The sequence below is a fragment of the Falco cherrug genome, chromosome 4 (assembly GCF_023634085.1).
Source record: "Falco cherrug isolate bFalChe1 chromosome 4, bFalChe1.pri, whole genome shotgun sequence".
NCBI classification, from domain to species: Eukaryota; Metazoa; Chordata; class Aves; order Falconiformes; family Falconidae; genus Falco; species Falco cherrug.
The window spans coordinates 63,604,290-63,631,462 of record NC_073700.1 but is presented as its reverse complement, the minus strand read 5'-3'; the positions used below and the strand labels follow the sequence as shown (position 1 = coordinate 63,631,462).

The 27,173-nt window shown below is 37.6% G+C and overlaps 1 long non-coding RNA gene across 1 annotated transcript in view; it reads left to right on the top strand.

The window, feature by feature from the left end:
- LOC114016679 (uncharacterized) overlaps positions 1-17,682 on the top strand; it is a 31,393-nt gene extending 13,711 nt beyond the window's left edge. The window contains exons 3-4 of the long non-coding RNA XR_003561296.2: positions 13,647-13,734; positions 14,810-17,682. This is a non-coding gene — a long non-coding RNA (uncharacterized LOC114016679). The remainder of the gene's footprint in view (positions 1-13,646; positions 13,735-14,809) is intronic.
- Positions 17,683-27,173: the final 9,491 nt, after the last annotated feature.

The following is a 27,173-nucleotide window of genomic DNA, read 5'->3' as shown; positions in this document are numbered from 1 at the left end:
AAGGAAACTGATTTCAGAGTAACTGGTGGTCGTTTGACATATCATGTACCTATGTGATTATGTTAATTCATTTAAAAAAAAAAAGTGCTTAAGTAACCACCAGTTATTATCCTTTGTTGTACCCATCTTGTTCTAGGGTCTAGCCAGGTCAGAAGCAGCAGTGTGGTTTTGGAGCTCAGTGTTTATATGCTGTTGCTCAGGCATATGTCTAGCCCTGGAAACCTCTCTTTCCTGCAGTAAAGTGCTGCGGGTTCCCTCCACAGCAGCACAGAAGGGTGTGTTAGGGTGTACATTTGTATGCCTAGGTTTGTTCTCCTGCAGGTTAATTAGCAAATCTGGTGCATGGCATAGGCATTAGTTGCAAGGCAAGCTATAGCTAATCTGAGGCTTCACCCTCTGTAAATAGTTCTTAAGCTGACCCCAACTGAATTAACTATTAGCATATATGTTTAAGTAGTTTACTGAGCTGAAATAAGATGAATGCAGACCTAATATTTTCCTGAAGTGTTTTGCATACAATTTGCAGCTAATTCTTTACGTTAGCTTGTCTTGACAGAAGTCATAAGTAGTTGAAACAAAGCACATGACATTGATATTTAGTGAGAATAGTAAGTACTTCTGTGGTAGAACTGGTGCAGTCTTTAAGGAGAAGCAAGTTAAATACTGGCTTAGCCATATTTTTAGGCATCACATCTCAAAATATGCCCACAAATACATATATGTGAATTTAAAACTGCCTGTATCATACAGGTCAGTAAAAGCGCGAAAGATGCCTGTCATTACTTGCATACAGATGTTTTAATTTTCATTATTTGAAAATGTAATCTTTAAAGTTTTCTCTCACATTTTCAACATACATATTACCAGTTTTATTAACCATGAATATCTGACTTGAATATCATGTGGTGTAAAAAAAAATTATACTTACACAAGTTTTGAGCTGAGCATGAGCTTCATACATTCCTCTTAGAAAAATGTTCTTGTTTTGAAAAGGAGTGTCTGCTTTCTTGAAAAACTCAGCAATTTCATGCACTATATGAACAATGGCGGCATTATCATATCCAACCTGTGATGACAAAAAATAAATACAGACAAATTTGGTTTCTGAAATTTGCACTTAAGTCTCAGTTAATGGTATGTTTTTCAACTGCCAGAGTCTGTTTTAAGTTCTTAAAGACTTTTCACCACTTTCTTCTGCTCTTTAAATTTTTTAGTACAAAAATTATAGAAAGCAATATGCATTGCAAAGATGGTATTTATTTGAAAATCAGGAATTGTCTGTGCATTTCCAGTTGCAATTTTTGCTTTCGTAAGGTAGATCTGTGTTTTGGAATGGAAATATATGTTGCATTTTTGAATTCTATTGACATTCTTGGAAATATAGAGTGTACAAGGAATAGTCAATAAGAAGCCAAGAGTCAAAAGCAGATCTTTTGAATTCAGACCAAAGACAACAGACTGAGTGTGCAGCTCTTTCCTCACAATCGCAGTACGTATTTGGTGAAGGGGAGCTCCCTCTGTCTTAGAGAAGATGGAAATACAAGAGAGGCCGATGACTTTTTTCCCCCTTTGTTCCCTGGTTGTGTTTTAGAAGCTCCATTGATGAGATGAGCTGGAAGTGGGCTGAGTGAATTCCTTTGTTGCAGTCGCACACTCTCAACCCAGTACCTTCTTTCTTATTTTGTGGCATTGCAGACCTGGACTGAAAGTGAACTGTGCATATAAAGTACATGCATGTACTGAATAGCATGTAAAATCACCCCAGCCCTAATTTTGTGGGGTCTGCTTCTGACTGAAATTGCGTCAGCATGCCGTGCTGATAGTTTCCAGGCTAGCAGATTGATTCCAACTAATTTTCCACTTTAAACAGCAGGACTAACAAAAAAGCACCTAAACCTTTTCGTGTGAAAGTAACATAATAACTTAAATAATAGGAAAAAAAAAAAAAAAAGATTATTTCCGTAAGTAACCTCTCAGGGAAAAGAATTTGGACTGAACACTCAACAGTCAGATTTATCATTTAAAGCTGTAATTTAGTATGTCATAATTCTAATGTGAAAGTCTTTTAACAAGTTGCACAGGCTGTGTAAGGTAGAGCTGTTACAATGAGATAATGTCAAGTATGTATCTTTTTCTACTTACTGCTTTTAGCATCTGCTCAGGGAAACACAAATCTTCGTTGCTCATTTCCTCACACTCCAAAGAAAAGCCTTTTTTGTTCTTAAAGAAAACATCAGTATAGAAATTTTAAGCATATGCAAAACCAGGCTTATTACGGAAACAATTAATAAAAGAGTTCACTTATCAGTTGGTCACTTAACGATGAAGTGTATGAATGACCACTTTCATAGAGGACACTATGTATCTCATGAGGTTGTGTGAGGAAGATTAATTTGCTCGTATGTTCCCAAGCCTATCTGAAATGGAAGAAATAGCTGCCCGATACCTATTTCACCTTTTCTCAGTTATTCCAGGGAGCTCAGTCTGTATGGTGCTGGGGAAAGGGCAGGCCACAAAAGAAGCCAGACTGGGAAAGGAAACATGCTTTTCATATAGCTGATTTCCAAAAACACTTTCAGAGAGTATTTGTACCAAAAACTTTATGGCTGTGAATGCCCTTTTCCTTGAGTGGGATTAAGTCATAGTAAATTGTGGTGTTATGGTTTCAGTTGATGCCAATTAGCAGGAACCCCAGATGACTGTGTGCTCTAAAATACGTGACTTCTGTGTGGAGGATGTGTTCTCAGGAAGGCACATAAATGTCATATATTCAACAGAAGGAGTTCACATTGAAAAATCTAAATGTAAGGTTTTTGGCTTCGTACAAAACGGGTATCTGGCTCATAATTTTTTAATAATGTAAAAAAAAAAAATTGTAACCAGGCAATTGTTATGCATTTGGGAATTTCTTGCACCTAAACTAAAGAAAGATTGAAAATGACATCTATAAATTGTGGCAATATTTTACACATTGACTTACCAGTTTCTCAATCTCCTCTAAAAGCGCACTCCACTGCACGCTTTGAAAGCACTGATGACTGCTGCTGCGGCGATAACCAAGGGATGTAGCAATAAGGCAGACAGTTAAGAGGAAGAAGTGGCTCCCAGGGCAATACATTGTCTAGTTTTGGAAAAGTAAGAAGACAGAAGTCTTAACAGAATCAGGGTGGTTTTACAGTTTTGTACAGTCATGCAAGCACTCAATTGCTTCTGCTTGTTCACTTTTACTCTGTGTTTACTGATGTGCTGTGATAGGCCTAATAAGTTCTAAATGTTAAATATGTTTACTCAGTGTATAAAGAGGAAAAAAAATCATATAAGACAACCTTTTTTTATACTATCCATATAATATGTAAATGGTTGTATGTTTTTTTTAAATATCCTATTCTGATTTTCTGAAATACCTATTTCCACAGTATCTAGAAAACTGGCATTATTTGCTGCAGTAAATTTGAATAAATGTAAACTATTGCCTACTAAATAATGAAATAAAAAAGAATATTTTTTCGCCTAGCAGTTTGCTGTGTAGTAATTCCTGTAGCCTTCTTTCTTACCTGTAACTTGTAACATGATTTAGAGTGATCACTTCTAAATATAAGTTTATATTTTAGTCAGATTTTGTTGTCATAAACTCATTGGGCATTACAATAGTAAAATAAAAAGGAGAAGTTAAATGAATAAATTGATTTCATCTAGAAAAATGAGCAAGAAAATCAAAAAAGCCTACCTTGTGGATAATGTCCGCTCCTGATTGTGCACTTCTGTAGGGCTCCTGGGGTACATTCTGGCAGCTGCCTCAGTCCCTTTTAAATGCTCTTCTCCAACTGTTACAAATCTCTGACCACCTCCTCTCAGCAGATGATGCAGAGTGAAACTTCTTTCTTTCACTATTCCATCTCTTCAGGTATGTTGATTTCCAGGCAATAGAGAGGCTATATGGGGGTGGCAGAGGCCACATTTTAAAGTTTTTATTTAAACAGAGAAAAAATACATGTCTGAAGTCTGTAGAACAAACTGTTAGAGTTTATTTTACAACTTTATAGTTAGCAGTTTGTAAATATTCACATCAGGTAATAAAATATAAAAACCAGTGTTCTTCAGTATGAACAAATACTGTCTTCTATATTTACATAATGGATATAGAATTTCATATAATTTACCCCATGCGATTTATAATTGTATAAGTGGCATTGAACATAACAGTGAAAAAGTTTAACTGTACCCATTCTATGCGAACATCTAACTTTATAGTTCTGTAAGTATTATATTGACCTTCAAATGTAAAATGCAAACTCATGCGCACAAACATACAACATACATCACACACATACACATATGTTACTTCCCCAAGTTGCACCAAGGACTATCAGCATTAAGTTTTTCATTCACTGTAGGCTGGAGTTACTGAGGAGAATTAATTTCCAAGAGAGCTAATCCCTACCAAATTAGAAAATGTCTTAATAATAATAATATTCTGTTTTTATTAAATTTTGTCCCTGGGGCTTTTAAATCCCATTAAAACTTAAAGTAACTCTAGCATCCAACTGTACTGTTCTTGTTATTTCCTATCTATCTGAGACCCTTCATCTTGCTGCCTGAAGTTTCTTCGCGTTGGTTTGTCCAAATGTTAAGCACTGCATAACGTGGAAACAGAAAAGATTTTGCACCATTTTTTTTAAAGTTTTTTTTGGATGGATTGACTTGTAGTTTTAAAAGTCTGTAGGTATCTAACATCCAACCTCTGGAAAGCTCATTAAGATCGTATTTGTATCTTTAATCTCTAATGTTTTGTCAATTTTTCCCTTTACAGAATACCTGCCCATCTTTAATAATTTTACTTTACTATTGCTAGTGAATGTCAGTTCTCTATGTACCATTCATAACTCTTCTGGAATCGTAATAAGGAACTTAACATCTGGAATTAAAGGCAATTTTTTCCACTTTTCTGCGAATAAGTAGCTAATGGGTGTGGTAAGACAGGCCTCATTTTATCTTGTCTTGGAGATGTTTCATGAACATCTTTGCAGCGGTAGATTCTGGATACAGGACTTAAATATTTACCGTAAGATACATGCAGGCACTAAGGAAGGGTATAATTCAGGGCACCACTTTCTTAGCATAACGCTACGTCAGGATTAGATAGAGAACTGTGGTAATAGGGCAAAGGGGACACCAGGAACAGTATAGTGCTGGAAGTCGGAACGTTTTTGGGCTTGATTGCTCATTTCACTGTGATCACACCTTTCAGTGTGAGCCACCTGGCTACCTAACTTGATGCTACAGATGTTAACCTAAATCTTATGGATTCGTTTATATTCACCTGTCGAGTTTTCAATGCCTAACAAAAAATAAGAAAGGTAATAATTTACTGATTATGATTTGAATTTCAAAAATGGGATTTTAGACCACTGAAGTTGTGTGCAAACCTCACTACACATTTCTTAACATTTAGCACAGAAAACAGCTTAATAGTTGGATACTCAGTTTCAGCAACCAACCATATAAAGGAATAGTTCTGAAATTCTAAAATGGTGGATCCTGTTTATAAGATTGAAAATACTGGTTTCCCTTTGAACTGTGTAAATTTGTTTTAAGTAGACTGGATGGTGGTAAACATATTTTACTTTGTGTTTAGGGAACTGTGCTGGTTAAGTTTCAGTTTCTAAAATGCATGTTATGTATATTAATGTAAATATCTGTAAACAGTGGTACCCTAGATTTTTCATGTGGCATTCAGTCTCACCTTTGCTTTTGACTCAACATCAGTAAAGAATGGAAAATATGTAGTACATCTTCAATAGACTTTCCATAGTAAAAATTTAGAGAAGCATTCTAGGGGAGGAGGAGAGCCGCATGAAAATTGCCTGTGGTCCTTGTCTTTGTCTTCTCATTTCTTCCTTTTCCCATTGTGGCTTCTTGAGAGATGAAGACTAAAGAGTAAAAGATGCACGATTGCTGTGTAGTATCTTGTGACTAAATCATGATTTTTCTTTTTATAATTTCATTGTACTGAAAATTCATTGGGACCACTTTGGAGAGAATATTTGAGGAAGGAGTGCAGTGGGGCTGCAAGTGAAACAAGTCAGCTTTCAAAGGTATTTCTTCATGTTATGTTTACTAAAGGGAGTTCCTTCTCAAAAGGTTAATGAAATAACCATATTGTGATTCTGCAATTCACCTCTGAATGTTTTTAATCATTTGTCTGACATAGGAATTCAAATATATTCTTTTGAAGGGGAAAAAAAACCAACAGGAAAATAAAAAGAGGAAGCATCACTTTTTCTAGCTGTGTAAATGATCTTACTTGAACCTACAAATCTTTCAATACCAGATTTTTTTTTTTTAATTTCTTTTTAATATTAGACTATCTTACTGATAGAAGCATAAATACTACTTGTTTGTTGCTGGAGTTACAGATTTTTCTTGGCCTGAAAGGTGGCTGATAGATGTCTGTGTTTTAAAACTTAACACTTCAGTTTTCCACCCTGCTTGGCTTTCAACATTAGGCTTCACAGTTCAGGATAATGTCATTTCCTTTCATGCACTGCAACTCTAGGAGTGACTGGGGCTAGGCACCTGAAATGCTTCTAGCATTTTTCCTTTCATGTTTTCTCTTTCTATTGTGGTTTTCCTTTTACAAGATGCTCAGCAGTGATGTGGTAAAACTTTTGCCCTGCTGTGTTTCTAATTAAAACATTTGCAAGCAAACAAACAAAAAGACCTGTAAAAGAATGAACTAAAGAAAAATATTTGACAGAATATTTATTGAACATAAGAACCATAGTCTTTGTTGTGTTTTGGCCCCTTTCTGCTGGTTTGCCAAAGGAGACAGCAGCAATTACCTCACTTTTCTCGAAGTGAGGTAATTGAATACTGTCAGTATCGCTGTGTAACTACAAGAATTCCTTGAGCTAGAAGATCCCATTCAGTTTGGGGCTGATGTGTGTGGGAGAGGTGTTTCCGTCCACCCCACCCCCTTTTTTTGTGTTGTGGGTGTGAACTAGGTTTTTTTAAAAGGCACACTTTACTGTATAACGTCTATCTGCAGAAAGTGAAAGCCACACCTGAAAGTAATTTCCTGTTGATCAGGAAAAGTAATCCAGAAAGATTGAAAATTAAACATTTAACCTCACTGCTTAGAATTTAAAACTCGAGTCCTGTAAATGAAATGATAGCATCGTAGCTCTCAAAAAAATTTACATTCACTTGTTCAAGAATGTGGATAGTGAGGAAATTATTAACCTTTGTTAGGCCTGGTATAAATGTAGATTATAAATCATCTTTAAGATACCAAAATGGAACTTGGAAGATCTGGATATCAAGACTTTTTATTTTGGTGACCTTTGTGCAATCACTTTTATTTTTTAGTACTTTAATTCTTATCTCTCGGATAGTGTCCATAGGGAAAATTAGGATTGTGTTGACTTGTAAGAATTTAACAGAAGGCTTGCTATCTGCAGAAAGCAACCTAAATACTGTTACAGAGCAAAGTACAGAAACCTATGTGAGAGCTTGTATTAGTAGCATAGCCAGGAGCAGCGAGCTCCCTGGAGACTCAGCAATGTGAACATGGAGAGACTCTTTCCTATCATCATTCTTAGTGGAGACAATTGCAGCATGGTATAAACCATGGACATGTTTACATGCTGTACATTTTGCTTTTTGTTTTCCACAAGGTAGTCCTGCAAATTTATCATAGCTTAGAATGACAAATCCTGAAATTATAATACTTAACCAGGAAGGGGAGAGAATACTAGTATTTTGTGACAGCTAAAGGTACCTGATGTTTCATGGCTAATAAATTCACGTTGCTTTAAAAAAAAAATCTATTAAATTCTCTCACTTTTCAACTTAAGTGAAATTTCTTAACAGGTTGTAATATTTTTGTGACTCTTAGGCCATTAGATATATGAGGATACAAAAGGTGAACGGAGAAGGCCAATGATGATTTAAGAACCTGTCATTGAGATTATGGGGTTTGAATTCTATTTTATTTGGCCGTCAGTATTGTCTTGGTTCAGCATCCTGTGTTTTAGTATAGAAAAAAGGCAAATGTGATTAAATTTGGATTGCACACCAATGTTTTATTTGTTTTGAAAACAAGGTATTGTTTGAGTGCTGAAGCTGTGAATAAGTTGCATCATTAGGTGGCATGGGTAGGTTATGGAGAATGACAGTTGTGGACATGTTCTGAAGACATTGCCCCTCAGATGTCAAGTCAGGTGACTTCATATTTGTAGGAAGCTGAAGAAAGGTCCCTGTATTTAGGGAAACAGTGCAGAGGACTGATGGCTTCCTGATTTCATTAGGGCTAGGTCTTCCAGAGTACTTAGCACAGCTGTTTTGGGGATACTGCACTATAGGGAGACCATTTAAAACATACTGATATTTAATTATCATTCTGAATGTTCCCAGCCTCTGGAGCTCTTAGATTCTGGCAGAATTTTCTAACTGGAGTAGGGATAAGGTATATTTTGTATTAACATACAAGCTTTATAAGTTGGTGTAAAATGTAACACAATACAATATGCGCCAGGGCTGGAGGCTGAAGTTGGTGATTTTAAATGTTTGTTTATATGTTTTTGATAAGGTGTGGGCTAGAGTAAACATCCTTGAGAATGTTTTAACTCAGCCAGGTTGAGTTCCGATCTGAAAGCTAGAAAATGACAGTAAAATAAAAGCTGCCTGTTTTTCAGATGTTCTTACAATCGCATCACTCCCTAATTAAAATAAACTATTGGATTAGTTAAACATTCTAGTTGGGCCTGAACCTTGTTTGAGAATGGTTAAGCCTTACCACTTTTGGTATAATTTCCTTCCATAGCATTTAATGCCCACTGGTTTCTATTCATGAGGTTTATGCATCTGTTTTAGAATTCTCATTCATTTCTTTCTGTGTGCAATTTTTCATGCAATGGCCAAGCTCGATGTGCCAGGTATTCCTGACTTCACATTTGGAAGAGCTTTGTGGTTTATGTAATCTCTCTACTAATACTGTAATGTGAAACGTTTTAGTTGTCATTATTTTGGCATCCAGACTGAGGCACTGTCAAAAGACATGGCTTCCTGGAACTGCTGATCATGCAGTCTCTGAAAATCACTCTTAATAATAAAATATTAAAAAAATATCAATTCTTTGGAAAATTATGACCATGTCTAACCTTGCACCTTTTCTTAAAACTTGCTTTGAACTCACCCTGTTTCTATGAAAACATGCATGGATCTAAGCCCTGCTAGCACTTAATTTTTATTAATTGACTCAATTCTGTCAGAAAATAATACAGAAATAGTTTTTGGAAAATCTGTTAATTAGCTCTACAATTCAGTAGAGTTCATAATTCAAAATGTTAAATTAAGATCCTGATCAATTAACTGTTTAATTCCCATCCAGTTCTGTAGAATGTCACTTATATAAAGGTAAATGCAATTAAAACATAGGAGTTAGCCATGTACTTCAGTACTGAAAATATAAATGACTGACGTTTATGACAAGATACATGAAAAACCTATACTGTTGTACAGGAATATTAAAATGGTGGAAAAACGCTAAAAATCTCATCAAAAAACCCCCATGTTTTGTGATTGGCAGATGAAATTCCTGCTTTGGGAAAGAATTAATAAAAGAGCAGAAAAGCCAATAAAAATATGGAAACAGAAGAAAACAAGGAGAAAACTTGTTAATAGGAAAACTACCGATTTTCAAATCTCTGCAAACCTCTTATGCCTTGTCATATTTTGTATCTTTACATGATTCCTAATGTGAAGTCTGGGCTCCTGAGCTGGGCACAGAGGTTCTGGAGAAGGGCACAAAGGTTCCTGGAGAAGTCAGCTGCTTCAAAACAGATCTGAAACACTAGGTAGAATGAGAGACCAAGCTAAAAAAGGAAATTTTTGCATTCTTCCTTAGAGACTGGTAGTGTCTGCTACTTATTGAGCTGTGTGCTTTTACTCCTGCAGTTGAAGGACAGGTGTCACTGGCAGGTGCAGCTAGATTCCCAGACACGCAGCAAGTTCCATTGCTTTCCATTGAATAAAGAAAGAAATAGGTTAATACAGGTTGAAAAGAGACAGTTTTTAAAATCCACGTGAAGGATTTTGAAGGGTTGGTAGATGAGAGAGGAGCAGTGGATCTTGTCTACCTAAACTTCAGTAGGGCTTTCAACAGTCTCCTGTAATATCCTCATAGAGAAGCTGTATGTATGGGCTGGATGAGCAGGCAGTGAGGTGGATTGAAAGCTGACTGAACAGCTGGCCCCAGAGGATGATCGTCAGTGGCAAAAAGTCTAGTCATAGACCAGTAACTAGCAGAGGACTCCAGGGATCAGTACTGGCTCCAATCCTGTCCAACATCTTCATTAATGATCTGGATGATGGCACAAAGTCCTGGTCAGCAAGTCTGCAGATGATGCCAATCTGGGAGGAGCACTGATACACCAGAGGGTCGTGCTGCCATCCAAAAGTATTTCATCAAGCTGCAGAAATGGGCCAAGAGGAACCTCATGAAGTTCAGCAAAGGGAAGTGCAAAATCCTGCCCCTGGGGAGGAACAATCCCATGCACCAATATATGGTAGGTGCCACCCAGCTGGGGAGCAACATTGCAGAAACAGACCTGGGGCTCCTGGTGGACACCAAGTTGACCATGAGCCAGCAATGTGCCCTTGTGACAAAGAAGGCTAATGGTGCCCTGGGCTGCATTAGGAACAGTACTGCCAGCAGGTCATGGGAGGTGAACCTTCCCATCTAGTCAGCATTGGCGAGGCCACATCTGGAGTCCTGTGTCCTGTGCTGGGCTCTCCAGTACAAGAGAGGCATGCTGGAGAGAGTCCAACAAAGGGCTAGTAAGACAATTAAGGGACTGGAGCATCTCTGCTATGAGGAAAGGCTGGGAGAGCTCAGACTGTTTAGCTTAGAGAAGGCAACAGCTTGGGGGAGATCTTACAACGTATATAAATACCTGAAGGGAGAGTGCAAAGAGGATGGAGCCAGGCTCTGTCCAGTGGTGCCTGGTGGCAGGACCAGAGGCAACGGGCACAGACTGAAACACGAGAGGTTACCTCTCAGCGTCAGGAAACACTTTTTTACTGTGAGAGTGACTGAGCACTGGCAGAGGTTGTCCAGGGAGATTGCGGAGTCTCCATCTTGGAGTTACTCAAAAGCCACCTGAACAATCCGGGCAACAGGCTGTAGGTGAGCCAAACCCTGAGCAGAGGTTTGGACTGGATGACCTCCAGAGACCCCTTCCAACCTCAACGTTCTATAATTCTGTGATTGATTACAAGAGGAAATTATTAAGAAAGAACAATTATTTTGCTTTACAGTGTAGGTTACAAACATGAAGAGTCTACATGAGCAGGCACTGCTTGTCTGTTGAATCTTCTCATTCATCATTGGTACACTTGTGTTCTGTTGGTGCATGCTGGTGCTGATCTTGGGCATCTCTTGAGACTACCGCATCCACACGGGGAGGAGAGTGATGGTTTATTACTTGTTTTGTGTTGTTTGCTGACTGACTAATGTGTTCACGTTAATTGACCTCTCTCATTCATTGTGGTTTCAGGATTATAAATGCGATGCTGTGTGCCTGTGCAGTGAAGGCTCGGCAGAGTATGTCTAATGTAGGGCACAGGACAATGGGGGTTTGCATGTGGTGTGGTGGGTTAAGTCATCACATATAAATGTGGGACGTGAGTTGGTGGATTTGGAGGAATTAAGGCAGAGCCCTTCACAGTGTGGGCTGTTAGCATTGCTTATGAGCTCCCTGCACCAAAGCTCAGTGTTCCTGAACATTCCCCTGTAGCAGATCAGCCCAGGACCTCTGACAGTTAGACAGAAGGGACGCTCAGAGAACTTGACCTGGAGTAAACTGTTGGACATACCGTAACAGAACTTCACCCTCATCCAAGTAGGAATGCTAACCGTTATGTTAAATTGGTATCCCTATGCCAAAGAAAGGTACGTGTACAGAGAAAGAGACAGAGACAGAAACATGCGTAATGTCCCTCAGTTTAGAATAAACTGTAACCTGGTGATTAAGCAAGGCTGTACCAACTAGGGGTGACCATAATAACCATCCAACCTGTGTTACTGCTGTTATGTTTAGTTGAGTCTTGTGCCTGCCCTCGTGACTGCTAACTATGGCAGTTACAGGCGATGTGAGAGATGTATGGCCTTCCCGTTCAAGAATAAGTGTTTCATTTATTACAAAGGGGAAGAGGCACTGCTGTTCTTCCCCAGATATGCTTTGAAAGCAGACTTCATTGACTTCTCTGGAGAGCCGATCCATTTTGCCTTCCCAAAGTAGAGCTGATCCATTTTGTCTTCCCAAAGCATTTGCTTGGCTCCATTGGGAGTTTCAGACGCTGGATCTGTGCCACGCTTAAAATGAGATGGATGCTGGACAAGCTTAGTAGAGTGCAAGTGAACATTAAATGGTTGGAATAAATAAATGTCAAAAGCTGAAGTTCTGTGAAAATCAAACATTTCTAAGACTTCCAGAATTGAAGTTTTGAACTAAGTGAATAATGCATGAATCCAATATTAATTCAATCCTTTTTGGAATTATTCCAAAAGAATAATTTTTACAGAAGTAGACATTACTGCCTACTGTTACAGCTACTTTCCCCCCCCTCCAAATATATATGTAGTGTACACTGTAATAGTTGGTCAATATACATTAATCTATACCCTGAAAAAACTCCTATTATTCACAAGATTCCACCCACCTGCAGGAAAATTTCATTACATGACTTCTGACATTTATACAGTGAATGACACTGGAAATGTCTAGGGGACTCACAGCCTTTTAGAAGTTCATAGTTAATTACTAATTATTGCATGGGAAAGCTTGAAGATTAAAGAAGAAAGGGGGGCAACCAGGAAGAATGGATAATACATTATAAAATGAAAAGTTTTTTTCCAATGAAAATTTAATGTCCTCAGTTCTCACGTACAACTCCAGAAATTAGGGTTTTTTTCATCTATAAAAACATAGTAGAAGAGTATGGAAACATCTAAAATGGTTTCTGTTACAATGACTGCTGCTTCTGTTTTCCATTTTTATCTAGATTTGAGAAAATATCTGAGTATGGAGTAAAACCCAAATGCCTCATTTTTATTGCCATACAGTGTAATTCAAAGTCCCTGCAGACCAGCAACTTCATTATGTTTTTTGGGAAAACGTAGGACTCATTTCTTTAAAAATTCATAGCAAGTGACTCATATTTATATAACACCCAGTGAATAAACCTGCAACCTGAATGCAGGAGACCTAAGGTCAGAACTCTCCTCTGCTTTAGACAGTGCAGCCTCCTAATCCAAACAGTGCCGGCCTCATTTGTATTAACATATTTTAGGTTTATGGCGCTTATGCAGGTATGCTTAAATTAAGGGTGATGCACCCAAGGCAAGTACATTAGTATGATAAAATAGATTTTTCACAATGTGGTAAGTGAACCAAGGTAGTTTGGAAACTGTTACTAAAGAGTTTTGGACTGCCTCCACCCATGGATTGTATAACAAGACTGAGTTAAATTAATGAGATTTTCATGAAATTTAATGTTAATCATTTGCAGATGGCAAAATTATAGAAGATACTTTTAAAATTGGTACATATATCAAGCACTCTGCAGTTTCTGTTTCTTTACAGTTCTTGTACTGAATGGGAAGAGGAGGTAACAAATGTGGACAGAATAAAGCCAGTTTGTTTTCAGTTCCCAGAAATGGACATTTAGAGGGTATGTATAGTCTGCGTTTAGATTGTCCGTACTAAGGAGCTCTGTCTTGACTTGCAGTAACAATTACAAGTTTAGGTTTTTTTTGGTTTTGGTTTTTTTTTTTTTTTAATGGGGTACTTATGGGAAAATGCACCATCATTGGAAAGGCATTTTATAAAGTCTAGCCTTGGAAAACTATACCTGACTTCACACAACCTAGAAACTTAAAGTATGAAACTTTTATTTCTGAATAGAAAATATATAACAAATGCACTTTCAATGAGTTTAAATTTTTAGCACCAAGTTGTTCAAGTTTTTTAGAAGAGGTAATTGAAATAGCATTTAATTATTAGGTATTTTTAAAGGTTTATGATTTTCATAGTTAACTACAAATACCGTTTTCCCCAAATCCAGAATCTTTCAAAGCACCATGAAATAGCAGATTTACCTGTCTTTTAATTGAAGATAAAATGAGATTTCATTTTCATTCTTGCTGCTATCAGAATTCAGGAAGATATTTTAAATGGTAAATATATAATTGTGAGATATTCTAAACTGATGTGTATGTATATAAATATATGCACATACATAAAAATATTAGTTGCACTGTTGATTTACTACACAGGGGAAAAAAAACTAATTTGCAAGAAGATTTGAGGGTGGCATTTGTTATAATTCTTTAAACCAAACTTTTATAGTGATTGTTTTTTTTTGAACTAGAGGAAAATGAGGTCTTAAAAATTAAGTCACAACTTGTTGATAAAAACAGCCTCAAGGTAGTAAGAGAACCAACAAACAAGGTTGAAAAAGCTTCCATTTTTTTTACAAAAAACACACAAACCTTAATTCCAAGTAGGAAAACTTATGTCTGTGTAATAAATGTTTAGTCAGCTTTACCATGGGCTTTGAAAGCAATGTCAGTAGTGTGACATGGATAGTTATATACAATCTTCCTATATGTACATAGCTAAAACAATTTATATAGCAAACTTTCTAATTTCTTATGCTTTAGATAGTTCAAGTTGCCTAACGGACTTTGATTTTCACTGTGCAAAATCATGATGTACAATTCCTAACTTTCATTTTCCTTTTCCAGAGCAGCACTGAATGGTTTCGCTTTAACCAGCAGCTGGAAAATACTCTCCACCCTTCCTATAAATTAGATGCCTCACTTTACAATAACTTGCAGAAGCTTTTTAATGCCCAGCTCAGTTTTTGTTTTGTTTTATAGTTCCATTTCACTAAATGAACAATTGTTTGTGCACTGCATTCCTGTAAATTCCAGACTGGGATTGGGTTGATTTTAATTTCTTATTTTTTAACTCACTGAATTCCATTAGTGAGTTTCCTGGCAGTAAGTGGAACTTCTCTGACGATGATATAACAGTGAGACTTGGGAAATTTCACACCTACCCCACACTTCATGACTCTACATGGAGATAAAGTCTGACATATGTAGTTTCTTTTCCTTCTGTCTTACCCCTGACCATTTCCTTGCTATATGCCCAGCTCAGTAGGTAGTACTGGGCTTTGTAGCATGGAAGAAAGACTTGTAACCCTTAGGCCAGCTGCTTAATTTGGTCGGTGGAGGGATTCAAGACCCCAGAGAACATCTTTTAAATAGTGGCAAGGTGTGGTATTACACAGTACTCATAATTTCAAACTTGGTCTCCAGGCTGCATCCCAAAATGCTATCTTTCATGTAGGACTAATGTGTTTGTCAATTGTCGAGCTTGGGGGATCTTGCAAGTTGAAATTCATGGCTATGTCATGTAGATTTTAGTTTACTAAAGGCACAGGATTTTGCATCACCACCTCACTGGCCTCTGCAGTTTGACAGAAAAACTTACAAAGTCTAGCACCATTGCTGTGTGTATTTTCCACTGGATACTAAAAGTAGCAAAAAATATATTTGTAAATTATGTGATGCTGGATTAAAATGATAATGTCATATGACAAAACTTAGTACATCTTTACTAAATGTAGCTATCTTGGTTTATTATACAAATTTGTGATGGAGTGAAGTTAAGAGGAACACCAGAACTTGAATAAACCCTGAAAAATTGAAGCAAACGCTAACAAATATATCAGCAGTAATTTAAATATAAACATACAACAAAGTCATATGGAAATTAATTATTAAATGTCTCACCAGTGAATTCTGCCGCCATCTGTTTCCTGTGATACACCATGAGATTTCCAGCAGGTAAAATTATTTTGATTCAGTCATTTCATTTATCATTCACTTTCATCTGAATTGTATACCAGGAGGCTGCAACTTTTGAAACTGTTTCAAGTCTGGTAGACATGATTGACTGGTCCATCCTGAAATGAAGCTTAATCACTTGTCTAATAGTTCACTAGAATTATTATCATGCCTATAGGACAGGATCTTACTGATGAACAGTCAGAGCTAGAGATCATAGTCTTCTGCACTGTCTGTCTTAGGAAACTTACTTTGTTTTCAAGTTCCCCATAAAGTGGGAAACATGAGAACTAAGAACTCCTGAGAAGGAAAAAAAAAAACCCAAAAAACTCTTTTGCCAATGATCATCTGGGAAGCCACTGTCTCTTAAAACCCACATTAATATGACATTCTTGGGGACCTTCCAAAAGTCAATAGAAGGCCTCTGTACATCCTTTAATATTTACAGATAAAACTTTTTTTGCCAATATTTCTTCTTTTTTCAATAAATGTAGACACATTCTAAATCACAAAATCAGTTGAGAGCTTCAGTGACATCTGATTCTGAAAACTAGATCAGCTGTACCCCCATAGTGAAATGAGTGGTCTTAAACATGAATGAGTTGTTAGTGACTGGATTCCTAAAATGAGATTAATCTCTGTAAACATATTGGTCTAAAATTCTGTCATGGAGTATGTCTTAATTAGAAAATGATGGTAACAATAGGAATGAATCTCTAGAACCAAAACAAGTAATTCTGAGTGAAGATCTGCACTATGCAAATTTTGAGGGGTTATTCCTGATTTACTGTAATCTCGTTGTCAAATAATGATCAAAGAAGTATTCAGTTGTGATCTTGGAATGCATCTTCTGCTTTACTTTCTTCTCAAGGAATTCAGTTCACAGGCTGCAAGATGACTCTGAGATGCAGATGAAGGCGTTGTCCTCACTTACGATCAGGAGATCTGTTTTAGAAACACACTCCTGACCAAAAACAGTTACATGCCCTTACTCTTAGTTATCTGAGGCTTCCTTAATAATCAGTGAAGGTAAACTGGCAACTCCAGAACGTGATTTATTGGCACTTAGACACTCTCTCAGGATTGATGTCTTGAAATGTTTATTTGTTTATTGATATAAAAGGAATCTACAATGAGTAGCTCAGATGATGTCTAACAGCTACAATTGTAGCTTTGGGCTAGGATCCAGACTTATGGTATCAGTCTGTTTAACATATCTTATTTAGTTGCCCCCCCAAAAGATCACCTTAACAGTTAAAATAAACCTATTATTCTCAAATTGATCATCGTTTTCTTTGATCAATCTCAGCTGTCAAGAGTTTGAGGGTTTTAGCCAAAGCCATCTCCTAATGGATCTATTCAAAAGCTGGTGTTTAAAGAAATCATTGTTGAGTGTTCTGAAACACATTTATAATATTCAGTATATAGACTAAGGAGTTTAGCTTTGAATTTTTTTAGCCTATGGGTTCATATATCTGAAATGAATTTTGTATACAAGAAAGTATATTTTTATGGAGTTGTTGCTACTTCATTTTCTTAATCTTCATATTTCTCATGTAAGGTTTAGTTTGTTTTTCTCCAGGATTTCTCTTTTAAGTTCATAAATTGTTCTGGGGATTAAATAACTAAAAAGCTAGTTGTGTAGGGATTTTGTTATGAGCAATTTCCTGGATGAAAGATGAATTTATTTTGTGTAATATTTACCATCTACAAGTTAGCAGTTATAGAAGCAGTTTTCTATGCTGCTTCTCTAGGCAATGAAGAGAGTGGGACTTGTGCAAGAGGTGGAATAAATTAACCTATAGAGGACTCTGTCTTCTTAACAGAATAAAACAGATGAGGGAAGACCTCTGGAGGTCATCTGGTCCAAGTCCCTGCTCAAAGTAGGATCAGCCTTAGGGCAGGTTTCACAGGGGTGCATTTGGCTGAGTTTTTAGTATCTCCATTATGAAGAGATACAGCCTCTGTGGACACATTTTAATTTTTTTTTTTTTATCCTCATTGTGAATGTTTTTTTCTTACTAGTCAGAATTTCCTTTATTGCAATATGTGTCCATTGCCAACTGCCCTTTCACTCTGCACCTCTAAAAGGAATTTGACTCTATCTTCTCTATACTCTCTCTTTAAGAGGTTGTAGATCTCCCTTTAGTTTTCTTTCTTTCAGGATTACAAACCCAGTTCTCTCAGTCACTACTCATATATCTTGTGCTCCAGGCCCCTAATAATCTTGGTGACCCTTTTGCTGAACTTGCTCCGAGTTCGGTAAATGATGTATGACAGTACATAAAAATGACAAAATGACAGTACAAAAAAAATGACAGTATCATCTTTTGTGCTGGAAAGCTCAAAACTGAACAAAGTACTCCAGGTGGGTTCTCACAAGTGCTGAATAAAGGGGAATAATCATTTCTCTAGACCTACTTGCCACATTTGCTAATAGAGGCCAGTATGTTTTCTTCACTGGAAGGGTGCAACCTTGCCTCATTTTCATGCCCACCAGGACCACAGGTCCATTTTGCAAAGCTGCTTTCTAGCCAGAGCACTCAGTGTGTGCAGCTGAGCGGGGTTACAGGAAAGTACAGGACTTTCCTTGTGCTTTTGTTGAACTTGAGATCAGTCCATATCTCTAGTCTATTGAAATTCCTCTGAATGAAATTTTGCCACCCTCCAGTGTACTGACCCCTTCCCCCCAGTTTGATATTCTCTGCAAACCTGCTGGGAGTTTATTCACTTCAGTTGTTCAAGTCATTAGAAAAGACTTTCATCGACAGTACTGTCCCCAGCACCGACTCCTGAGGAACACTGTTGGGTCCTCACTGTCAGTTGCCCTTTATCCTGTTAATTGCAACCCTCTGAGCCTGCCCAGCCAATTTTCCACTCATAGCCCATGTATCAAAACTGAATTTCACCAATTTGACTAAAGGCTACCTTGGAACATCATGCCAGAAGCATTGCTGAGATATTAAAATTAATTGAATGAGTTACAAAAGCACAGAGAAAGAGACTTTAGTTGAAGGTTTGGGAATGTGCAAGCCCAACAGTGTAATCAGAGAGAGCTACAGAATATGAGGTCAAATGATTAACTTTGAAGGCAATTTGCCAGCATCTGAAACTGTCACATGGTCGTGCTTTTAGCCATTTGAGTGCTCTAGATAAATGGGAATACAGCTACAAAGGCTCAGCAAAGCATTCCTGATGATTCATCTTCATACTTGTCTCACCTTGCAGCTCCCAATATTCACTCTATACCCTTTTGTATAGCAGCTGTTTTCCCTTCTTTGAATATGTTAAAGGTAGAATATGCGTTCCAGAGGAGTGCACAGTAGTTTCAGTCAGGAAATAGTTTTCGTCTGTATTTGGATCTAGTGAATTAGGGCGTGAATCTCACCACTTATGGATATTCTGATTTTTATATTTAACGAATTAAAATGCAATAGTGTCCCATGTGTTTTAGTAAAGGTCAGATTAAAAGTCAGATTAACTAGTACTACAAGGCTGAATTTACAAGCAAAAGCTTTAGTATTTACAAGGCCTATTCTGTACTTCAAGTGGATAAATCTTCCATGGAACTTGTGGTCTTGTTTCTTTTAGGCTGTGTTCAGACACCTGAGTAATTACTTGCTATTACCTCTTAGTGCATGCCCTAACCTTGTTCGAACAAGAAGTGAATCTGTGCTGGGATGAGGCAACACCGTTTCCCTTCCTGTTTCTGTACTTCTGTTCCCATTTGAGGAAAATGCATTCACAGAAGCCAAAAGAGCATTAAAGGCCAGCTGAGGATCCAGTATGCCTTAGAACTGCATTCATTTGCCCTGTAGGTGCAGGGATATTAGCAGGCTCCATGACTGATGGTTTATTGTGGCAGAGCATCTCTCCTGCTCTTACTTGATATTTTTAACCCTAGAAGGCCAAGATCTCAAAATTTTTGCTCTCTAGGAAGACATACCAATCCTGTCCTACATAGCTTTACATCCACATATGTAACCGCTAATCTGTAAGAAAAGTCAAATATGTGTTTTCCTAAAGTGGTACTTAAAACTTAATTTTCCCTATCTTTTAGGGGTTTGTTAGGGTTTTTTTGGGGTTGTGTGGTTTTGCCTTTTTTTAATAACTTTAGGAATATTTCTGAATGGGTCTAATAAAGAATATATTTTGTCTAATAGACTGGAGTGGACCGTAATTTGAAATAGTCTTTTTGAATATTGCAAAACTCATATTATACGTATGTGGGAAAAGAAGTAACTGGCAGTTAACCTCAGCAGGTACACTGATAATAGTTCAGATAAGAACTACCCAGTAAACAGCCAAGACTGTTGCTGCAGTATGTTCCTTTTGACATTTTGTGAAATGCTCCAGGAAATAAGGTTTCTTATTCTCTAAACTAGTCCTGTGTTGCACACCTTAGATGTAATAAGTACTGACCTAAAGACTTCTCCAAGCTATTTTTTGCTGCAAAGAATTCAACTTAAATACAAATCTTTTCTCTAGCTGTCTTAGACTGAAAAAGAAAAAAGGAATAGAAGACATTTTCTTGCTGAATAGGAAGCAGGCAAAATGTTTTTTGAAACAACAGGTAGTGCTTAAATGGCATTTTCTCAAGATCTTCACCATTGGCAGAATAGAGCTATTCCCCACATGCTAGAAATGCATTCCTCACATTCCTCACTCCTAGAAACAAACCTTTGTTGATAACAGGTTGATGTGAAGTTAACAACTCCTTAAAAAGGCATCAAAGTGGTGCTGAATTACGGTGTTAAGCCTAGATCTTTCGTGAGGGCTTTTTGTTTGCATCCAGCAGATTTTCTGTTCTTCTCTTCTTTCCACTTCATCTCTGCTGCATAAATTGTGCATGCTGAAATGACTAAAACAGCCAGTATCCAACAGGAAATGAGACCTTGTAAGATATTTTATCACACTTGTCAGATTACAATAGAAAACCACAAATTGTTGCTGAAGGAGAACAGGTTATCCCTGAAATGGCACGATAAAATGAGGAAAATGAAACTGAAGCTGTTGTACATGTATGGAATGGGCCATGCGTACAAAGGGAAAACCTCAGCCTCGTCTGTTGAAACATGCAGGTGAAATCTGATGTTCCTATTTTACAACAAAAATTCTTTGAGAATACATGAATTGCTCTATATCAGTAGGTGTTCGTGGAGAAGCACTTCAGGAACTATCATTGTCTGGAAGAACTCAGATATGCACAGAACAGTTTAAAGAATTCCTCTTGAATCTTTGCTTCAAATGCATACTATTTCATTTTTTTTTTAATTCAATATATACTGCCAGATACTCATCACAGGGAGTCAGTCAGTTCTGTGCCGTACCTGTGTTACTCAGACACTGGACAGCACATGCTATAACACTTGTGCACCTCTCAGCTTTTCTGGATCCGCTGCTAGTGCATTCCTTACCATTATCAGAAACTGCAAGACACCTCCACCTTCAGAATGCTGAAGTCCATAGTTCAGCTAATTCAATAAACTAATTTATTATTTATAAGCAATCTTACTTACTTGACTACTTTTGTTTATTCTTTCTGTTATGTCTTCTTGCCTCCCTTCATGATACAATTCCCAGCAGAATTACTCTATTTAATAGCATTATGGGCAGGGTATCTCTGTTTCTATTTTAAATCTCGTGTGTGGCACTATGCCAGGAGAATCTCTTACAATTTTGCTTAGAAAATTATTTTGACACAGATTAGCTTTACCCATGTTACCTTACTTTGCTTGTATTTTTCCTGAAGACTGCGTGTTCTTACGCATCTGTGTTCCAGTTATGATTGCTATTTGACCATTTTATACATTCCTAAGTTTCTTCCCTTTTATTGTAAGGACTGTTTGGTTTAGCATCATAATGTTGAAATTCTAAGATTAAGATTTTGAGTAGTTTGAAAGGAGACTTGGAAGTTGAGCCTGTTTTTGTATAGGCTTTTATAACACCCTTAAAGACCAAATGCTAGGTCTCTGACTGGCATATCTTCGGTGCTCAACTTGCATGGATTCCTTGAAAATGGTAGCTGAGAAGTACTACAACTTGTATAACTTCTCCTTGGAGTTGAAATCTAGATGCCTCTGCAATAGCTTAAATGTACATGAATGTGGCTGATATATTTTCCTCAGAAATGGCTGTGACAAGGGTTATGGTCTTCCATACAGGTGCACATTGCAACATTCTAAGAATTACTGCAACTAGACTAGCAGATTTCTTAATTTTTTTGCAGCATGCTTCAGAAATAGCTTGAACTATGGAGTGTGATCTTTCGTGTGCATTTATCTTAGGACTGCAATAATGTAAAATTCCAGCAGGGGGACCCCTCATACCTTATAATGCACATTTTGTGTCTGCATGGCACTCTTGCCCCCTGGACGAATATTTTGTTCTCACAGAAATTTTTGACTTTTCAGTCTACACAAAAAGTGAAGTGTAAAACACTGGACTTCAAAATAGCATGTAGCTTGCAAAAAGGTGTTTAGGATTTTCCTTGTCTTAGGACAAAGTGAGAATAACAGAAAACAAAGAGTGTTATACTAGGCAAATATAATTTACAGCATCAAAATTTTTTCAAAGAAAAGCTATCAATTCTATAAATAGAATATTAAAACTACTTTATCTACCCACTGGTCATACCATTCTTTTTTGGCATGTTTTCATGTTTCAAATCTAGAACCTACATTTTAAGTGTCAATTTTAATAGAAGTCCCTAAGAATTTTCATTAGTCACAGCTCTTCCAGCTGCGAGAGACTCCTTGTTTGGTTTTAGCGCTGCAGGTGAGTCAAGTTGTCTAGGTAACAACCTATTCCCATAGATTTACTGAGCATATTTTAAGTATTTTCTTATACTATTTCAAGCCTTTTGTAATCAGATCAAAGTAGAGCCTGTAGTGACACTAAAGATATTGCCATAAACCTGAAGTATATAACATGTTTCTATTGGTTTACGCATAATTTTAGTAACTGTACAAGCTTCTTTGCATACTGTACTTTGACCACACTCGTGCTTATATTCAGTGCAGGGAAAGATTAACGTGAGGCCTATAGGGTGCTCAGACATTTTGTGGTTGTTTTTTTGCTGTTTCACCAGTACAGTTAAACCCTAAATATACTGGATCCATCACTGGAATTCTTCTATTCATGCTGTCAACTGCTCAGTCCTTGGGCCTGTCCAGATGCTGTCCTTGTATTTGCTAGGTGGTCCAGCCTGAAGTTCAGTAGCAGAGCATGTGCACAAGCATACATATGCACACACACAGAGGACAGAGAGCGTGCTTGCACATGGTAGGTAGAAATAGAGTTTAATGGAGAGGCCAGGTATAGGGCTTGGCCACACAACAGTACTGACCTGCTTACCTGTGACCTGCCCTCTTTTAGTTCCAATTCATCTTCAGTTTCCATGCCTGCTCCTCCCAATCCACCTTGATCCCTGCCCCTACCTTTGTCCTTTTTCCTAAACATCCCATAGTAGGTTCTGCACATTCTTGCAATCCCCTTAAAATGCCCCGTAATATGACTCGTGAAGTCCAACAAGACTCCTCAAATATCCCATAACATCCTCCCTCAAATATCAGCATATATGCACTGCAAAAGAAACTCCCTAACTAAATTCTTTCTCTATGTCATTTTTACAAGGAGGATATTGAGTCTCAAAGAAATCATAAAAAGCCATCAGGTCCTATGAAATGAAATGAAATGAAATGATACATACAGGGGTCGCTAGTTGATTTAGATGTTCACAGAAGCATTAGCTGCTGCTTTTCACTCAGGGAGATAGTTGCTGTATCTGGCACTGTGGTTTTGCACATTCTTCTACGTTCTGTGCCACAAAACAACAACAAAAAACCACCTTCTAGCCTCAGTCTGAGACACAGCAACAAATGAAAAAGTGTCCACTAGGAAATAAAAGTTAATGCATTACGTATAGAATTATCAGAGAAAATACAGCAGGAAGAGGATTGAAGAGGCCATCTATTCCATCCTGCTGCCCCAGCTCAGACTTGGCTCCATTCGAACTATTAATCTGTAGTACCCTGGTTCACTTGTAATTCAAAAATTCAAATTACAAAGCTTTTCCACAACCTCCAGACCTAATCTGTTCCAACCTCAATTATTCTTTTCATATGAAAGTTTCTCTTACATTTTGAAGTAAATCTCCCTTAATTCAGTTTTAAATAAATGATAGTAACCTACCAGCCTCTTATTTTGTTGCTGAATTAGTGCTGCTATTTAGATTGTTGATGTGAAAGTATCCACACTAATTCTGTGAAAGGAAGGCTTAGCTCTTGTGATTTTTGACAAGAGACTTAAGTAGCAAAGAGTTATATCAAGACCAAAAGAAAATAAAAGAGAAATAGAGAAGAGAGTGGATTTTACTCTGTTGATACAATTGGATTTCAGTTCTAAGCCTGGCATCCAAAGAGAATTTATGTAATCATTGTACTTGTTTGTCTGTTACTCTGCTAAATTCAAAATCTTGTAATGCAAAAAAGAAACACACCTCACAAGTAAAGCCAAGAATTTATTGTTGGTATAATTGAAACCTCAAAAGAATAATCAAAAGAACTGTTATATCTAATTAATGCAGAAAAAAGGGAAGAAAATAAAGAAATTAAGATTACTACAAATAGGTCTGGCAATAACAAAGTACTTCAGATTGTTGTGCACAGTCACCCACTGCCCTTCTGGGTCCTGGATCAATGGGTCCAGCCTTTCTCACGAAGAGGGCAGGGAGCAGTGGGTCGTGGAAAGGTTCAGTGTCCTGTGTTCTTTGCTGGGAGGAGTGATGGTGATGGATTTTTTTTCTTTTCATCTTTTAGATGGATTTCCTTTTGCCAGGGAAGTATCCTGTTGATGGTTTCTTCTTCACTGTGGTTCACTTTGGGCAGTTTTTGTGTTTTCTGGCAAAGATTTGCACCTTGTTCTTTGTTAATGTCTGCATCATCATGTTACAGCCATATTTTGTATGTAAACTGTTTTACAGATATTAGGTACGTTTTCTTTCCTCACTTTGTGACCCCTAAATCCAGTTTTGTCCAGATCTATATGCCCATTTCTTTAACCTACCACTGATGAATTGTCTACATCCTTGACGTTTCCAGTGCTATCCTGTGACCTCTTTCTTACCACCCCCATCCCTGCAATCCTCCACACTGCATCCTGTGTTCCCAGTGCCATCATACCATCCCTGTGCTGCTCCACCACTACATCACTATGCTGGAGTGGTAAATATTTGCCTTTACACAGAGGAATTACTTGTTACTCTATCTATAGAAAAACTATGGTTGTACCATCAAAAGACAAGCAAAAATAAAACTAATTAGGCATAGCAACCTGTCCACATAGAAAAATTGCTGTTACACCTAAACAAGCTAAAACAAAGGTCCAGGCAGTCCCAGTTCAAACAAAGGCTGCTGGGCCTCCATCCTGGGGCTCCAAAAAGTCAGTTCAAGTTCTGCTAGCCTGTAGCCTGTTAGTAGCAATGACAGTGATATATTTATGGGACTGCTGGGCTACAAGAGCCTTCCCTTACTAGCTTTTGAATTTCAACTTCAAGGTTAGAAATTCAGAAACATGGCAAGAGAGAAGTACCAATAATACACAGTGAAAAAAAGGATTCTATAGGAGGTACAAAAAAAAGTATGTGTCCTCCTTAGCCTGCCAGGTAAGGACCCAGCCCACGTGTGCTTGCCAGCCATTCGATGTGTGCCCAGCCCTGAACCAGCCTCTGGGTGCCTAGACACCAGCAGGGCACAGAAGAAAGCTGGTGCTTTGTGCAGATGGCAGTACAGCTTGGGAGAACTAGTGAGGTCACCTGAGCTACTGCAAAGAGAAGGGGACATGGGAAATCACTTACCAACAGGAAACTGGGCTATAATAGCTTTCAAGCATGTATGGTGTCAGACTGAGACTCAGATCATGTCTTTCCTGAGGAAACCCAACAGTAGTTTTCAAAAAAAAAAAAGTTTTATACGGAAAACATCTTTCACAGTTCTTTGTTGCTTACCTCTGGAGTGGCTGCATCAGCCATCCCAAATACAATGTAAGACATTGATTACAGCAATATCTGATTGCTTCATCATCATTAACATACTTTTTTTACATAATTCCTGTGAGAGAGAAATGCTATTATACTGATTTTAGGGATGGGTACCTCAATCATGGCTCCTCACAGATACACAGATATAGGGTAACTAGCTGCCATTCTAAAGGAGACAGATACTTAGAGAATTCTGACCTGTCCAAAGTCATGTGGAAAACGAACCCAGATTCTACATCCCATGTTAAGCACTAAACCTCTTCTTCCCATACCCATAGACCTCTCTTCTTATGTTCTTTTCATTTTCAGACGAGTTGTGCTTCTTGGGCTTTCTCCTGTCCTTGATTGCATGGTCACTGCGAGGGGAAGGAAATTTCACAATTCCATACAAAGGATAATGAAAGTTGCTTTTATTCTTGTATAATGGACTTAATGAGACTTGGTTTGGTACATTCCTAATTTTTTTTCTGAAAACTATGGAAAAAAATGAAACCTGTTCAGTTAACAAAGCAGTATGAATGACACTAAAAGCTGGATCCTCCATTGAGCTTTCCTCTGAAATTAGCAAATTGCTAATGAGTTGTTCCATGAGCACGAGACTGAAGAAAACATGACCTTTTACAGATTTTTGCATTGTCTTTTTTATAACTATTCTTGAACTCTTACATGACACATCACTTTCTTGCCAATGTTCTGTAGTACCTCCAGTTTCTGCCACATCTCTAGTTGCCCACACAGCTACTGTCTAGGCACTGGGTAGGCCTACGTGCTGTCATTAGCTCTGGGCTGCACGTGTGGATTTTTTGAAATTATATTTTGATCTCATGTTCTCAGACATCTTGTGCATAGAAGTCTGTCTTTCTGCAAAGGTACTCAATTTTCCCCTCTTCCTTTTCAAGCTTTATAAAGCTTGCAATTTCTTCATGTCTTTTAGGCCTCTTCTTCCTTATTAGGTGAAATTAGCTTGAAATGGTTATCAGAGGATTGCCACATGGACAGATGGACTGCCACATGGTACAGGCACACAAGGCTCATTTTCTGAAGTGAGGAAGAAACGAGTGAAACAAGAAGAAACAAGGAAGAAGCAAAAACAAAGAAAGAAACAAACAAATCCATAGGAAAAGAACAGTAATTTTTCTATAGTTCTTCATCTAGCACACCTTGCACTGTGCTGTAAATAGAAGGATAATGTTTATAAAGGTGACTGAAACTAGT